Consider the following 16,519-nt stretch of genomic DNA (forward strand, 5'->3'; position numbering starts at 1 on the left):
AATCATATTAGGTACCTGAGTATATACAGGGTTCACTCTTGAGCAAAGAGTCAGGCATAGCCCCTGAGTAGTGGATATGGACCAAATACTCTGAAAAGGAAAAAAAAACACAACTAGCAAACAACAACAACAACAAAAACTAAACAAAAAAATTATATTCTATCTGGTATCTGTGTTTAAAGAGAGGAATACAACCATTCTGATAGTGAAGTAGAATGCAAGCTTGCTAAAGATGGTTATGCACACTATAGAGAAAATTTAAATTTTATAGATTTGATGTTGTAATTGATAATAGCTCTTGAAAACCAGAAGAAAAAGATTTGAGTGAGTCAAATGAATCATGTAAACATCAGATCTGGATAAAATGTAATTTCAAAATAACTATGTTTGAAGGCCTTAAGAGAGATGATGACATTCAGCCAAAGAGAAGGACTACATGGAGGGCGGGATCCACAGATCCCAAAGGGAAAAAAAAAAAACAGGTTCCAAAAAGAGCCGAGATCATCAGGAAGTCCCAGATGGGGTAGGTACCGCATCCCGCCTCCCCCAGATGGAACCTTGGTGACCAGAAGCCTCTACAAGCACAGCTCGAGTATGTGGGAACTAGGACTTTTCCTCAAATCTGCCGGGACTACAACTCCCAGGTAACCTCAGATTCCGGAAGTCACGCCCACAGCCCACCCCCCAGTGCCATCTTTAAAGCATTCAGCCGAAGAGAAAGACTACATGGAGGGCGGGATCCACAGATCCCAAAGGAAAAAAAAAACAGGTTCTAAAAAGAGCCGAGATCATCGAGAAGTCCCAGATGGGGTAGGTACCGCATCCCACCTCCCCCAGATGGAACCCCGGTGACCAGAAGCCTCTACAAGCACAGCTCGAGTATGCGGGAACTAGGACTTTTCCTCAAAACCGCGCTGCCACTTACGCGGCGTTGTGACATCTCTCTATATACAAAGTGAACCATGGGAAGTAAACCACCCAACGTTTCTCTCTGAAAATCATAGTTAAGTTTGGAGCACGGCCACAGTCCAGAAACACAAGGACTTAATGCATAACCCAGCAGCTTGGAGCAGAAAAGTGAATGGGCTATGCATTAATCCAGGCCATCATGTCTGTCCGGAGGGGAAAGGGTGTTGCCCCATTCGCCCTCTCTTCTCTGGAAAGAAGGATGGCGGCCGCATGGGGGACTTGTGGACAGCAGGTATGAGCCGGGGGTGTGGGGGCGACTAAAACCTCATGGGAAGGGGGGCGTTCCGGTCTGTCCTTCATGCCCTACCGAGGTCACCAGTTGCCCCCCACGAGCGGCTCTCCAGCACGGCCACAGCCCCAGAAGCACAAGGACTTAATGCAGAACCCAGCAGCTTGGAGCAGAAAAGTGAAAGGACTATGCGTTAATCCAGGCCATCATGTCTGCCCGGAGGGGAAAGGGTGTTGGTCCCTTCCTCCCTCCTCCCTCTGGAAAGAAATATGGCGGCCACATGGGAGCCTTGTGGACAGCAGGTATGAGCCGGGGGTGTGGGGGCGACTAAAACCTCATGGGAAGGGGGGCGTTCCGGTCCGTCCTTCACGCCCTACCGAGGTCACCAGTTGCCCCCCACGAGCGGCTCTCCAGCACGGCCACGGCCCCAGAAGCACAAGGACTTAATGCAGAACCCGGCAGCTTGGAGCAGAAAAGTGAACGGACTATGCGTTAATCCAGGCCATCATGTCTGTCTGTAGGGGAAAGGGTGTTGCCCCAGTCGCCTTCTCCTCTCTGGAAAGAAAGATGGCGGCCGCATGGGAGCCTTGTGGACAGCAGGTATGAGCCGGGGGAGTGGGGGCGACTAAAACCTCATGGGAAGGGGGGCGTTTCGGTCCTCCCTTCATGCCCTACCAAGGCCACCAGTTGCCCCCCACTAGCGGCTCTCCAGCACGGCCATGACTCCAGAGCACAGAAACCAATTTCTTAACTATCTGACTTTCAATAGAAATACTTCCCGGGTCAATAAGTAAAATAGCAGAAATCCAAAACCAACATTTAATTCTTGAACCCAGCTGTAGAAAGCAAATCACTTCACAATGCTTTTTCAGCATGTCTGATTTGGGGGAGGGGGTAAACTCTAAATAATAGTGGTGAATCTTTTATTGAAACAATGAATCTAATCAAAGCAGATAGAGTGTTAACTAGAATTCATCTGCCCCACAGGGACTGGGAGGGTTGGGGGTGGGGTTTTATTGGGGTTCTTCATGGTAAAAAATAAGTATTGGTAAAGGGAAATGTGTTTGATATTTGCATGACTGAGATCTAAACCTGAAAGCTTTGTAACCTTTCCCACGGTGATTCAATAAATAAATAAATAAATAAATAAATAAAGAGAGATGATGACTGAGGAACTAGTCTAGAGCACGTTAGCTGACTTGTAAAGAGTATAGGCCTGAACTATGCACCATCTGAGAAATCTTCATAACCCATGTGACCTTCTCAGCACTGTTCCACTTTCACTGTTTGCCCCTGAGAAGAGCAAGCCTGAGGATCAGACAGTCAGATCTACACCACCAATTCAACATCACTGTGAGTTATCAACCACAAGTGTTGACTCCTATGAATAATTGAGGAAACAACTTATTAGAAATAAGAGAAGGTCACTGAGGTATAGCCAGCAGTCTGCTTGTTGCTTTTGTTATTCAAATGTTGCCTGTCATTATTCAGAAATAGCAGAAGCCAAAACAATTACACTCTGAAGCAATCAGCAAAATTTTAATCTGCAAATACCAAAAAGAGTTTGCAAACCAGGAGTACTCAAGGCATAACATGAAACAGGCCCATGTATACTGTTACAAAAGAGCTTATATAGTGAAGAAATAGTGGTCATTCTTTATAGTGATTGGCTATAACAGTAAATTCTTTTAAATGACAGATTTTTTTAGTGATAACCTCATACCATTCTGTGGAAGCACTTAAAGTTTTGCTTATGATTCCCAGAGGTGAATAAGCAAGAAATGATACAGATCAAGTTAGACTCACAAAATAATTTAAAATGGGTTTGTTTGGATGATCAAGCTATTCCTGTATCTATGAAATTTTCAGCATTTATTTTCTATTTTTTACATGTTAACATTTGATTAGTCATATTATTAATTTGGATTGATACTTGATCACTTGACATCCCGTTCCTCATCGATTTGCTTCAGTGGGTGCCAGTAACATCTCCATTCATCCCTGTCACTTGTAATGTACCCTAATGGCATCTGCTCATTCTAGGAACACAAAGAGCCTTAAACTGATCGTTCAGGGTCTTGACGAAGAAGTCTGATCACCTGGTAGGAGGGCGGCCACGCGGTCTATTGACGTCCAGTGGAATCCAGTCGGTAATGGCTCTAGTCCAATGGTCATCTCCAAATCTCATTACGTGTCCAGCCCATCTGATTTTCGACGCCTTGCAAACGAGACAGCATCCCTGATTCTTGACCTTCGACGAATGTTGTAACTCCAGATTCTTTCTCTCATTTGAGTGAAGACCAAGCATAGGTCTTTTGATTCCTCTTTGGGAGACCCAAATAGCATTTTCATCCTGTTTTCATAGGGCTCAGGTCTCTGAGGCGTATGATAATGCAGGAAGAACAGTGGAATTGAAGAGACGTGCCCGGAGCTGGAGGTTCTTTGTCCTCTTAGCTAATTCTTCGACATTCTTGAAGGCGTTCCAAGCCACTCTCTTCCTCCTGCGCAACTCAGGTGCCAGGTCATTCATCATATTGAGTTCTCAACCTAGGTACACATAACTGTTGCATTTGGAGATGTTTGTACCATTGAGAGTGAATGGAAGGTCAGGAATGAGACCATTTCTCTTTAACATTGTTTTTGTGAGATTCAGCTGTAGTCTGACATTTCCACACTCAGGGTCAAAGTCGGCTAGCATTTGTGCCACTTGGCTGATGTTTGATGTTATAAGAAAGATACCATCAGCGAAGCAGAGGTGGTGTAGTTGCCGACTGTCTATCTTCACTCCAATTCCTTCCCATTCCAGTCGTCGCATGAAGTTCTCAAGGGTGGCACTGAAGAGTTTCGGTGAAATGATATCACCCTGCCAAACCCCTCTTTGACGTCAATGATCGCCTCCCTGTAGAATGATGAGATCCTGGTAGTGAATCCTCAATACAGCTCACAGATGATCCTGATGTATTGACTTTGAAAGCCCTATTTGGCTAGAGCCTTAATGATAACTTCAGCCTCAACAGAATCAGAGGCCTTCTTTAAATCAATGAATGTTAGACAGAGTGGCACCTTGAACTCCCGAGAAACCTCAATAAGCTTGGTTATTGTGTGGATATGGTCGATTGTGCTGAATCCTTTGATAAACCCAGCTTGCTCACATGGTTGTCCTTCATCTAGTATTCTGCCAATCCTACTGAGGATGACTCGAGTGAACAGCTTGTAGATGGCAGACAATAGGCAGATGGAGCGATAGTTTCCAATGTCATGGATGTCTCCCTTCTTGTACAGTAGTACAGTCCTGCTGGTTTTCCATTGGGACAGAACCTTGCATTCAGACAGGTAGCGTGTGAAGAGCCAAGCCACTGTATTGATAAGTACTGACAGCGGATTCTTCAGGTGTTCAGGTCTGACCTTGTCTGGGCCAGGTGCTATTTTCTTCTTTACCACGAAATGGCGTGTCAGATTTTGGAAGGGAGAATGTTGGAAATTACATATCCATCCTGCATAATTTTGTATGTGGGCAGGTGTATGTGGCTGTCAAAGAGATCTGAGTAGAAGTCATGGATAATCTTCTTCTACATTGCCCTTCTGGAAGATGTGATAGATCCATCAGGATGTTGCAGGGCAGACATCTTGGTCTTGTACTTGGCGAAGGACAGGCGGACATTGTGACTGCTTTTCCTAGCTTCTGCTGCATCTGCCAACACTGCTGCTCTTCTCTCTTTGAAGTCTCATTTATCGCTTCTCTGCACTGCTTTGAAAGCTCAGACGTTTGCTTGTGGTTGCCTGAGGCTTGCGCCAAGCCACATTGGCAAATGTGCTTGAGAGTTTTCAAAGACAGTAGTCTGTTGTGGCTATCTCGCTCTCGGGATTTCTCACACAATCATGGAGGTGTTAAACCAGTCAATCGTATTCCTTGTCAATGTTGTCAAAGATGGCATCGCCCCATGTTTCCACAATAGTGCCAAAGAGCTCCCAGTTGGTGGTCATTCTGGGAGTTCTCTTCTTAAACTTTGCAGCCCTTTCTCCCACTCTGTGAAGTAGAATTTTGCACAAAGGACATGGCGGTCCAATCCCATTTGGAATTTTGGGACAACAGAGACATAAGTCAGGCAAGATCATCGATTGCATATGATATGGTCAATTTCATCAATTTCACTGTGGAACCGTCCACCAGGAGACTCCCCTGTCCAACATTTAGATTCGGCCTTCTGTAATTGTGAGTTACCATGGATGGTCTTGGTCGACATGATGAACTCAGTCTCTCACCCTGTTTGTTCAACAATTTGAGTTGAATTATATTAAAATAACCATTTGAAATTGTACAATTCATTGGGATTGTTCAAAATTTTATGGAACCTTTACCTCTAGGAGACTACAAAACATTGTTTTAATCACCACTTAGGTCTCATACAAAACTCATTCCCCACCTCCACCTCAGTTCTTTGTAATCATGAATATCCTTCTATCTCTTTGAACTTACCTATTATGTCATCTGAAACAATGTACTATGTATTCTTTGGTGACTGACTTCTTTTACTTGAAAAATTTGTTTTAGGTTACTCATGTAGTATGTTTCTCCTTTAACTCATGTAACTACTTCAATTATGCATTTCTACAATTATTATAATTAGGTGTTTTTCAATTGAAGACAAACTAAGGTGGTATGATGTTGGCACAGCTATCCCGAGGTTGCCTCCTGTCTTGCTATCAATTAGGATGTCTATACAGTGGTCGCTGTTAACTTGGAGGGTGTTAGGACCTTGTCTTTCATGTTTACTGGGAGTATTTCTAGTATTTGAATAGAACTTAACACGTGGCAAATGCTCAATACATGGGAGAATGAACGAATGAAACAGAAAGAGCAAAATGGTCAGACATAGAGTGATATATACTGGGTCAATGTTTTAGGGAGATGATAGAATATTTAAACAGAAAGCTTTCACTAAATCAAAGCAGTAGCAAATTTAAGACTAGATATCCCAAATTTATAATTATAAGCAACTTATTTATAAATAAGCAAACAAAAACTCAGAGAGTTAGAGCAACTTGTTCAAGATCTTTCAAATATTTAATGGCAGAGTCAGGAAACAAAAACAAGTTTTTCTTCCATATATTTCTACTCCATTTATTTCTATTGCATCACCCAGAGACTCATAGGAAATGTGATTTTTATTGCTGAAAAACTCCCTGACCAAATCATTTTTCCCACAAAACTTGGAATGTGACAGAGACTTATGTGAATATAATTTTTAAATAATTATATAATACTTGCTAACGGTTACAGTTAGACCCATTTTTAACTTCCAATAATATTTCATCATTTGTTTTACTAAATTAGTTAATTTTCAACTTTTGAATATGCCTTAGAAGATTGAACATGTGACAGAGAACGTTTAATGAGAGAGGTAACTAAAAAAACCTGGAATTAGCACAATTTATTAAACGGCTACATGCAAAAAACTGGGCTCAGATCTCTGCCTAATGCCATGCACAAAAGTAAGATAAAAATGGATTTATGACCTCAACATCATACCAGAATCCATAATGTTTATTGAAGGCAAAGTTGGCAAAACTCTCCATGATATTGAAGCTAATGGTATCTTCAAAGATGGCATGCCACTGGCCAAGCAAGTGAAAACAGAGATAGACAAATGGCTCTATCTTAAACTAAGAAGCTTTTGCACCTCAAAAGAAACAGTGACCAAAATACAAAGACAGCCTACAGAATGGGAAAGGATATTCACCAAATACACATCCGACAAGGGGTTGATATCAAGGATATACAAGGTACTGGTTGAACTCCACAAAAAGAAATCACCCAACCCCATCAAAAAATGGGGAGAGGAAATGAACAGAAACTTTCGCAAAGAAGAAATCCGAATGGCAAAAAGGCACATGAGAAAATACTCTACATCACTAATCATCAGAGAGATGCAGATTAAAACAACAATGAGATATCATTTCACACCACAGAGACTGGCCCACATCCACAAGAACAAAAGCAACCGGTGCTGACACGGATGTGGCGAGAAAGGGACCCTCCTTCAATGCTGGGGGAAATGCCGACTAGTCCAACCCTTTTGGAAAACAGTATGGACGATTCTAAAAAAATTAGAATTTTATCTCCCATTTGACCCAGCAATAGCACTCCTGGGAATATATCCCAGAGAGGCAAAAAAGTATAGTCAACGTGACATCTGCAATTGTTTGTTCATTGCAGCACTCTTTACAATAGCCAGCATCTGGAAAAAAACCTGAGTGCCTGAGAACAGATGACTGGTTAAAGAAACTTTGGTACATTTACACAATGGAGTACTATGTAGCTGTTAGAAAAGATGAAGTTATGAAATTTACATACAAGTGGTACTACATGGAAAGTATTATGTTAAGCAAAATGAGTCGGAAAGAGCGGGATAGACACAGAAATATTACATTCATCTGGGGAACATAAAGCAACAAAATGGGAGACTAACACCCAGGAATGGCTGAGATTAGTACCAGAAATTTTGCTCCATGACTTGGAGGCCAGCCACACGTGCTAGGGGAAAAGGAAGCTCAGATAGAGAAGAGAGCACCAAATAAAGGGTGTTGTGAGGATCCTCCCAGGGTAGGAGAAGCATGCTGAAAGTAGACTATAGACCAAACATGATTGCCACTCCATGCCTTTCTTGCAAAACACAGTACCCCAAAGAAGAGAGAGAGAACAAGGGGGAATGCCCTGCCACAGAGGCGGGGTGGGATGGGGGGTTTGGGGGGTGGGAGTGCTGCTGGGACCCGTGGTGGTGGAGGATGGGCACTGGTGGAGGAATGGGTACTTGATCATTGTATAACTGAAACCCAAGCACAAAAATTTATAAGTCTATAACTGTACCTCATGGTGTTTTACTAATAAAAAAAAATTAAAAAATTAAAAAAAAATCTGTAATAAGTGGCTACCAATCTTTAAACAAAACCTCATACCGTAGCATGTCCTACAAAGCTGCATAAAATCTTGTCTGGCAGTCTTTCCAGGGAACATTGTACCAATATCAAAGGTATTATTAAGTTGTTTGTTTAGTTCATTACTGATTTAATTTACAAATATAACTCAGTGAGTACCAGGATCACTTTAAGTAAGCTCTCTTTAAATCATATATTTGAGCATAAACCATTAAATCATATATTTAAGGAATAGAAACTCTTTTTTTCTATAAATTGGAAAATCTCTTATCAAAATCTCAATATCAAAATACCAAGAAATAGCTCTCTATGGATATAAAAAATAAGAAATAGCAAAAATTTACCTGCATTGTTTTATTGTGAATATTGTTCTACCATGAATATTGATATTCTTGATAAGCCAGAATTTGACAAAGCTAAGTTGTACCAGAGTAAATTATATTTGAGCTCAATCTGTTTTGTCATCTACTTGCAAAATATACATTAAAGTTAATAAATAAATTCTGTAATAAAAAAAACCTGGAATTAGGTAAGTCATGGTATATCCAAAAAGAACAAGAATAAAATTGCTTGTAATGGAGTATTATGGCATCTGTGGGAAAATCAAAAGACCTGTAATTGAATTCTAGAGAACTTTTGTGTACATATTTTCTTTTTTTCAATTTTTATCTGTAAATTGACACCACAATTTACAACACTGTCCATAATAGTGTTCTATCACTACACCTACTATCAAGAGTTTCAACATCCCTTTACCGCAAGTTCCACTCCCACTCAGTCTCTACCTAACACTCAGTAAAAATTAGTTTTGTAGGCTGACTCTTAGAGTCTGCCATTATTGAACAGTTGTTATTCCCTTACTATACTTCTCTATATTTCACCAAACAAAGATCATTCACCACTTGTCTATTTCTTTCTGTCTAATTTCACTCTAGTTCCATTCACATATTAGTAACTTACAAGGTTTAGTCTTATAGCTGACTAGCAGTATTCCATTGTGCAAATATACTTAGCTTCTTGTCAGCTCATCTGTCCATGGACACTTGAGTTGTTTCCATATTCGAGCCGATGTGAATAGTTTTGCAATAAACATAGGAGTGCATATGTCTTTTTGACATGTTTTGGACCCTTAGGGGTAGATACCATGAAGTTTAATTACTAGGTCATGTAGAAGCTCAATTCTTAATTTTTTGGACAAGTTTTCTGCAATATTTTTCACTGATGTTGAAACAAGATGACATTCCCATAAACAGTGAATAAGACTTTGTTTTTCTCTACATCAACACAAGCATTAATTATTACTACACTTTTTGATATGTACCAATCTCCCTGGTATGAAGTGACATGAAACTGCTTCGGTTTACATTTCTCTTTGATAAGTGATGATGAGCACTTTTTCATATACCTAATGGTCACCAGTATGTCACCTTCTTTGAGGAAGAGACTGTTTAGCTTTTCTCCCCATTTTAAAATGGAGTTGTACATTTTTGTTATTGCCAAGTTTTTCAAGTGCTTTAATATATTTTAGATCTTTTTGTTTGCTGTATAATGAAAAAATATTTTCTCCAACTCTGCGGTGTGTCTTTTCATTCTTGTAATCATTTCTTTTGCAGGGCAGAAGCTTCTTAAAATCATGTAATCTCACAAGTTTATTTTTGCTTTTTTTAAAAAAAACTATGTCAATGGCATTGAATTACTAAAGATGGCATTAGAGTCAGTATCATAAAATGTGCTCACTGTTTTTCCTCAATGTATTTTATAGATTCAGATTTGATACTGAAATCATTAGCTTTATGTATTTTGTGAGAGAGATTCTAGTTAATTTTTGTCATAAAATAGCTGGTTCTCCAAGCACCAAAGTTGCAGAGATTTTCCTTGTTGCACTTCAAATCCTTTGTAAAAGATTAGCTGTCCCTCTATCTAAAGGTCTGTCTTTGGGTTCTAAACTCCATTCCATTAAACAAAAATTATGCCTTTATTCTATGCATGGGCTGGAGCGATAACACAGCGGTAGGGCGTTTGCCTTGCACAGAGCCAACATGGCCAACCCGAGTTCGATTCCTCTGCCCCTCTCGGAGAGCCCGGCAAGCTACCGAGAGTATCTCACCCGCACAACAGAGCCTGGCAAGCTCCCCGTGCTGTATTCGATATGCCAAACACAGTAACAACAAAGTCTCCAATGGAGACATTACTGGGCCCGCTTGAGCAAATCAACGAACAACGGGAGGGCCTTTTCTATGCATAGTAATACACAGTTATACACAATTTGTATTACTATAGCTTTCTCGTTTAATTTAATTTTTTTTAAAAAATAGTCTTCCACACTCCACTGACCAACCAGAATCTCTCTCACAAAATACATAAAGCTAATGATTTCAAAGAAGAAATCCGAATGACTAAAAGACACATGAGAAAATGCTCTACATCACTAATAATCAGGGAGAGGCAGATCAAAACAACAATGAGATATCATCTCACACCACAGAGACATTACCATCATGGTCGGTCACAGTCCTCCTGTTGTTCATGGATTTGCTCGAGCGGGCCCAGTAATGTCTACATGCAAGACAGGTAGCTAACTTGTACTTTCCATCATGAGACTTGTTGTTACTGTGTTTGGCATATCAAATACGTCACGGGTAGCTTGCCAGGCTCTGCCATGTGGGCGAGATACTCTCAGTAGCTTGCCGGGCTCTCTGAGAGGGGTGGAAGAATCAAACTCGGGTCGGCCATGTTGACCACTTGTAAGGCAAATGTCCTACCACTGTACTATCGCTCCAGTCCAAGAGACATTACCATACCAGGATTAATTTAGTGATAATAAAGCAATAAAATCGTAGAACTATCTCCATTTTACTACTAAATAAGGGTGACATCAAATATTTTTAAGAGATTGGAGAGAAAGTACAAGTAAGCTACCTGTCTTGCATGTAGACAACCTGGGTCCAGTGTCAGGACCACAAATGGTCTCCTAAGCCCTATGAGGAGTGAACCCTAAGCACTGTTGGGCATAGGCCAAAAACTAAAAGGAAATAAATGGATTTTTATGAGATATATCCAAAGGAAACTGTACAGTACTGAGGTTAAGGAATAGACTCAAGATGAAAGATCACGATCTATTCAGCTGTCTGAACCCAAGTAACGTTACTTCACTGGATATTAGTCGGCTCATAAATAATATGACCATAGCATTGCATCTATTTTATAAAGTTGCTTTGAAGCTAAAGTGAGTAAATGAATAGAATTCAAGCTTTGAACATGGTAAAAACCTACATAAGAGTATGGAGTATTTAGTTCCAAGTTTGTGGTGTGCATCTAAGTGAGTCATTGATACAGCAACATATTGAAACACTTCTTGGTATAAATGTACACAAGGCTGTGGAAAACCCAACGTCCTTTTGTTTCTGCAGGAGAAAGAAACAGCTCAAGCTTTTGTAGCATGAGTTGTTTGGGAGTGTAAAAGACTAAGACTAATTCAATAGTCTAAATGAACATAAAATAATATCTATAGAAGGAAGCTACATTGGTACTTTAAGGAATCCTCTAATTTTAACTTTTGCCATTTTTTAAGTTAGTAGCAACAGATGTCAAAGGTATGTGTTAAAATTTTAAATAATAGGAATAATGCAGTTAAAACTTCTGAATAGGAGCCAGAAAGATGAAAAGAAGTAGGACACTTGAATTGTATGCGATTGTATTTCTATGATCTTAATTTGAATCACTAGCACTATATACAGTTCCCCTGAGCATTACCAGCAATTACACCTGAGCACAGAACCTGAACCCTGAGCACTGCTAGTGTGGCCCCAACTGTCCCCTATGCCCTAATAAAAGATCCTTAATTTAGGGATATATCTAACCAGATGGAGAAATTATGACATAAGAAACTTACTCTTAGGCAGAAAAAGGTGACAATATTGGAGGGAAAGATAGCAAATAGAAATAGAAACATGGAACACAATTCTTTCATCTAATCATCTATCCACTGGATTACTATTTCCTATTTTTGTCTATGTGTGTGATCATGTTACATGAAATTAGGAAAGAAACCAGCCTGGATAACTCAAAGGATCTTAAAGAATGAAATTGTTGCCTATGGAATGACAGAATCATGGTCAATAAATGTCTCATTTTGTCTCAAATCTCAAAAACTGAGCAACAACTGTAGCAGGCCAGTTTAAGCAATTCCACCATGTATGCCCTGTAGAAACCCCGGCCAGACAATGATAAAACTTCTATTCACTCAGCAGCCTTTATTAAAGGTATCACTTTATCACTGTCATCACTATTATCCCATTGTTCATCGATTTACTTGAATGGGTGCCAGTACCATCCCCATTCGTCCCAGACCTGAGATTTTAGCAGCCTCTCCTTACTTATCTTTCCCAATGATGATGTATTGGAGGCTCTTTCAGGGTCAGGGGAATGAGACCCATTATTGTTATTGCTTTTGGCATATCAAATATGCCATGGGTAGCTTGCTAGACTGTGCCATGTTTATTAAATGTACCACAACTATTTCAAATCATAATCACAGCTTCTGAACATGCAAGTGTAATTCTAATAACTCTTTGATGATCCAGTAAGCTGGACAAAGTGACTAACACCTACAGCTGTCAGCAGATCAATTCCCACTTGACATTCTAGACTTAGAAATTCATTTGGATTTTCATGCCTATAAAGAGGGACTGAAGTGATGTCAGTATTGTTAGCAAATATTTTCCAATTACTTTGGGCTGGAGCGATAGCACAGCGGGTAGGGCTTTCGCCTTACACGCGGCCAACATGGCCGACCCAAGTTCGATTTCTCCGCCCCTCTCGGAGAGCCCGGCAAGCTACCGAGAGTATTCGATATGCCAGACACAGTAACAACAAAGTCTCCAATGGAGACGTTACTGGGCCTGCTCGAGCAAATCGACGATCAACGGGAGGGCCTTTCTTTACCTTTTACCTTTACCTTTTGTTATAAATGTTATAGGTTTGTACTTCACTGCATTCGAGGCAGAACTATGGAGTGTGAACAAAAGAAATACGGATCAATCCTGGACTGAAGTTATAAGCAGTAAAAACTGTCATGAGTAGACGTTATTATGAGTGCATGATTTGGTACAACTATTTTTCCCTCTGATATCCTAACCTTAATATTCCAGATCATCCTCCAATTGAGAGTTAGGGGCATTAGGTTGGGGAAGTAATAAACCTACTTGTTTCAAGACACTTAGAAATAAGAATTGCTGGTGGCTACAGCCTATCAGCTTCACCTATCAGATTGATATGGACAGAGATAGGACAATAATGACAATGGCAGAAGAAAAAAAAGAAGAGTAATGAGTACATTCAAGTAAGAAAATGACACAGGATTGAGAATCACATAGATTTAGTTTTAACCTCTGTGTTACATGCTAGCTGTATGATCTTGGAAATGTTACTTAACTCCTCTGAATCACAATTTTATCATCAGTTTTTTGAGAAGTAAATTAATGTATGAAAATGTTTGTGCCAGTATCTGACATTGTAGAGATTCATCACATTAAATTTAATGCCCTCCTCCCGCTGACACATCTAAGATTATACTGCATAAAACAATTCTACTCATATTATTTATAAGTTGTTACCAGCAAAAACTTTCCTTCTGATTCTATGTGATTATGAGGCATCTCTGAAAACAAGGATTCTCCTTTGCTGCTCTTAATGTCCCAGGCCAAAGTCCCTAGAGAGAGATTAAATTGTTTACACTATATAAATGGATTTATTATAAGCCCAAAGAGCAGATGAATTACGTAGTACAATGTTACCACTATCAACACCTTGCAATAAGTAATCCAGGACAGGAAATCACTCTCCTTGGGCCAGCCTAGAATGCAAATGAAATGGAGAGAGAAGGTCAAAGAGGATTGAATGATACTGAGAGTCTTTGAAAATATCTAGCTGGTAAACTTTCAGATTAGAGTTTCAGTTACTAATATACCTCTAAACTGAAGAGGTAACTTTAAGTGTGAAGGTAACAAATATGCATAATGTAACGAATATGCATGACCCCTCTCCACTATTGCATACCATGAGTAAAAGGATGGAAGGAACTGCTATCAAGCAATTTTCAAGGCAAATGAGCTAAGGAGAGTAAACAGGAATGCTCCAGCTATTCCCTGCCAAGACAATTAGGTCATCACCATAGTAAGCATTTATAAATGTTCAGAGTTATGTGATCTCTCAGGTTTATAAAGTGACCTGAGATTAATTTTTTTATCCCTAATGAAGAATCAAATGTAATATATTTGCTTTAGGTTCCTGTATATTTTCAAGACCAGAGTCAATCTCCTTATGTAAAACCTACAAGCATTTGTAATTTATAATAGTGGGTTCATTTGTATAGGATTTTTGCCTCTTTAGTTAAACTGTTTCTGAGGTACTTGATTTTCTGCACAATTGTGAATGGGAATTTTTTAATATCTCTTTCTTCTCATTCATTGTAAATGAGACAGACAAGGACTTTTGCATATTGATTTTGTAACCTATCACTTTACTATACAAATTTATTGTTTCTAGGAGCTTTTTAGTAGAGTCATTATAATTTTTCAAATATAGCATTATACTATCTGGAAATAGTGAGAGTTTGACTTCTTCCTATCCTATCTGGATGTTCTGATATATTTTCTTTCCTAGACTGCTATGGCGTCTGCTGGAGTGATAGCATAGCAGGTAGGATGTTTGCCTTGCACACAGCCGACCTGGGTTCGATTCCTTCATCCCTCTCAGAAAGCCCAGCAAGGTACAGAGGGTATCCCTTCCACACGGCAGAGCATGGCAAGCTCCTCATGGCATATTCAATATGCCAAAAACAGTAATAACAAATCTTACAAAGGAGATGTTACTGGTGCCTGATCAAGCAAATCACTGAACAATGGGAGGACAAACAGTGCAACAGACTGCTATGGAAAATACTCCTAATGCTAATTTGAATAGAAGTGATGAGGATGGGTAGCCTTGTCTTGTGCCTGATCTTAGAGGGAAAGCTTTTAGCATTTACCCATTAAGAATAATGTTTGCTGTGGGCTGGTGGTAAATGAATAGCTTTGACTATAAAGAGAAAATTTCATCGATAATCGATATTATCATACTTTTTTAAACTTTTTTCTCTTATTGATATGGTGTATTATGTTGATTGATTTCTGTATATTAAACCATCCTTGCATTCCCAGATAAATTGTACTTGGTCATGGTATATGATCTTTTTGATAATTTGTTGAATTCAATTTGCAAGCATTTTATTTATTTATTTATTTATTTATTTATTTATTTATTTGGGCTGGAGTGATAGCACAGCACTAGGGCATTTACCTTGCGTGCCACCAGCTGGCCAAGTTAGGTTCAATTCCTCCACAATTCCTCTGCCCCTCTTGGAGAGCCCGGCAAGCTACCGAGAGTATCTCGCCTGCACAGCAAAGCCTGGCAAGCTACCCATGACGTATTCAATATGCCAAACACAGTAACAACAAGTCTCACAATGGAGACATTACTGGGCCTGCTCAAGTAAATGGGAGGAGAGTGCTAGGGTGCTATTTATTTATTTATTTATTTTTATTAGTGAAACACCATGAGGTAGTGTTGTAGACTTATAAACTTTTGTGCTTGGGTTTCAGTTATATAATGATCAAGTACTCATCCCTCTACCAGTGCCCATTCTCCATCATCAATGATCCCAGTAGTCCTCCCACCCCCATGTCCTTTCTCCCCACCCCACCGCACCTCTATGGCAGGGCATTCCCTTTTCCTCACTCTTTCCTTTAGTGTGTTGTAGTTTGCAATAGAGGTTTTGAGTGGTCATTGTGTTTGGTCTATAGTGTATTTTCAGCACACATCTCACATCCCAAGAGAGTCCTCCAAACATACTTTACTTGGTATTCCCTTCTCTAACTGAGATGCCTTTTCCCCCAGAATGTGAGGCCAGCTTCCAAACCCTGCAGCAGATTTCCTGGTACTTATCTCAATTATTCTTGGGTGTTCTACTCCCATTCTATTACTTTATGTTCTCCTGATGAGTGCAGTCCTTCTACATCTGTCCCTCTCTTTCTGACTAATTTAGCTTAGCATGATACTTTCCATGTAGAACCACTTGCATGTAAATTTCATGACTTCATCTTTTCTAACAGCTGCATAGTATACATTGTGAGATGTACCAAAGTTTTTTCAACCAGTCATCTGTTCTAAGGCACTCGAGATTTACAAATTTTGGCTATTGTGAACAGTGCAGCAATGAACATAGAAGTGCAGATGTCATTTAGACTGTAATTGTTTGCCTCTCTGGGATGGCCAAGCAAGTGAAAACAGAGATAGACAAATGAGACTATCTTAAACTAAGAAGCTTCTGCACCTCAAAAGAAACAG

This window comes from Sorex fumeus, unplaced genomic scaffold (genome assembly GCF_029834395.1).
Source record: "Sorex fumeus unplaced genomic scaffold, SorFum_2.1 ptg000003l, whole genome shotgun sequence".
In the NCBI taxonomy this organism is placed as follows: domain Eukaryota; kingdom Metazoa; phylum Chordata; class Mammalia; order Eulipotyphla; family Soricidae; genus Sorex; species Sorex fumeus.